Below are 2,497 nucleotides of genomic sequence, written 5' to 3'. Positions count from 1 at the left end.
TATATATATATATATATATATGGCGGCCGTTGCTGTTGCTGCTGTTTTTAAAACAAATATAGACACAATAATATTAGAGAAAACTAACAGCCAACTGACTCTTTACTTTATTAATTTAAACTCGTTGGGTGTATATATATAAATATATATATATACATATATGTATGTATGTGCATATGCATGTATTTATATGTATACAAATGTGTTAATATATTCATGCATACATACATATGTATACATATATATATGCATATATATATATATGTATACATTCATATGTACACATATATATATATATATAAATGTATATATATATATATTTATACATATATATATAATATACTTATATACATACATATATGTATATGTGTATATATATGTATGAATATAGATGTATGTATATATATATATATATATATATATATATATATATATATATATATATATATATATGTATGTATTTACACAGATATATATATATATGTGTATATATATATACATATACATGTCTGTGGATATATATACATATATACATACATGTAGATGTGTGTGTACGCGCGCGCATATGTACATACATATATATATATATATGTATGCATATTTGCATATATATTCATATGTATGCATATACATATATATATATATATATATGTATATATATATATATGTGTGTCTGTATATATATACATATATATATATGTAAATATACATATATATATGTATATGTATACATATACATATATGCATGTATACATATATATATATATATATATATATATATATATATATATATATATATATATATATATATATATATATATATATATTTCTACATATGTTTGTATGTATGTATATATGGATAGATGGACGGACGGATAGATGGACGGATGTTCATTCATAGAGAATTGATGAAAATGCTCTCATAGATTCACAGATGTAATATTCTCTCCCACACGTAATACAATCACTGATGAAATACGTTTTGGCTAATATTACTTTTGCTTTAAACATTTATATGGTTCTGTATTAATACACTGTCCCACTTACAATATGTTTCCTTGTTTCTGCTGTATCACCTCATACGTACGCTTGAAGGACGAGCTCTCTAGGTTTGCATTTTCTTTCTAGAGCGCCATATATGCTGAGGTTGATAGACAGGTTCTTCCGAACCTGATAAAATATATCTACGTCTGATAGAATGCGCCTGTAACCCTTGTATTTTAGCCATGGACTGCAGAATGTCCCTACAGCCGTCATAATATGACCACAACTATTTTATTGTGTCCATGGGTGTCATCATGTGCATACGACTAGTAGAATGTATAGCTGTTATGATGTGTGTACATCTGATAAAAGAAACCTACAGATGACAAAATGTACCCGCAACCTTCGTATTGTACCCACAACTAATAAAATGTACCTACAGCGTACAAAAAAGTGTACCTACGAGGGGATACTGAAAAGTTCCCGGTTTCGGTTAAAAGAAACTACAGGAGGATCAGTTAATTTTGATTTTATTCAACATATTCCCCTCCCAGATTCACACAGCGTTCCTTCAGTTTTTGTGTAAAAGGACTCGGAAGGTTGGACCTCCAATCAGGCCTTTCGCAATACTCTTGAAGCTAGGAGCTTTTCAGCACCCCCTCGTATAACTGTCGTCAAGGGGCCATTTTTTATAATGCGCATACAACTTATAGAATGTACCTACAGTTGATAATATGTACCTGTAACTCTCGTATTGTACCCACACATAGCAGAATGTACCTGCAGTTAATAAAATGTACCGAGAACTAGTATGGTACCTTAATAAATAGAAACCGTCAAAAGGAAAACAATTTGAAATAGCCCTTATATTCCTTCCACGAAAAATTCACCATCAAGAGAATCCCCTGGGGATTACTGATCGTAGGATTTATTTTACAGATAAAGGAGGGCTCGCAAAATCTTGCCGTCTTACCCTTTCACTCCAAAAACATGTGGTCATGTACCGGATTTTTTTTTCTCTGTGTTTTAAACATCAATCGTTCCTCCCCAGAACTTTATCCCTCCGGAATTCCCTCTCCGCACATTTTTGTCATTTTTTTCTTTCACCTGCATCCGTCAGCTTACAACCTAATCGAGATAAATATTTTCCACTCACTCTGGGTACGACTACAATGGATATGAAAACAGATCCTCCACCAACCAGTCCAAGCCAATTTTTTTTTTAATCAGACCCACGGTCATACTGGAGCTTGCTTTATACGCGATAAAAAAACTGACAGGACCATTAGAAGCAATTATTTCTCATCCTCATTACACATGCACAAATACACGTGGAAACACACATATAGACATACATACAAACACATATACGCGCTCATATATATACCTAAGCATATATACACGCACATACACACATACATGCCTAAACAATCACACACTCACATACACATGCATACATACTCACACATACACACACGTGCACACACATTTACACACATACACAGGCACATAC

At 31.7% G+C, this 2,497-nt stretch overlaps 1 protein-coding gene across 1 annotated transcript in view; it reads left to right on the top strand.

Moving 5' to 3' along the window:
- Positions 1-2,497, top strand: part of LOC106869633 (cadherin-23) — a 76,589-nt gene that overhangs the window by 7,036 nt on the left and 67,056 nt on the right. The window lies entirely within an intron of this gene.

The sequence above is a fragment of the Octopus bimaculoides genome, chromosome 22 (assembly GCF_001194135.2).
Source record: "Octopus bimaculoides isolate UCB-OBI-ISO-001 chromosome 22, ASM119413v2, whole genome shotgun sequence".
In the NCBI taxonomy this organism is placed as follows: Eukaryota; Metazoa; Mollusca; class Cephalopoda; order Octopoda; family Octopodidae; genus Octopus; species Octopus bimaculoides.
The sequence above is the reverse complement of the archived record's forward strand: the minus strand, read 5'-3'. Positions and strand labels throughout refer to the sequence as shown.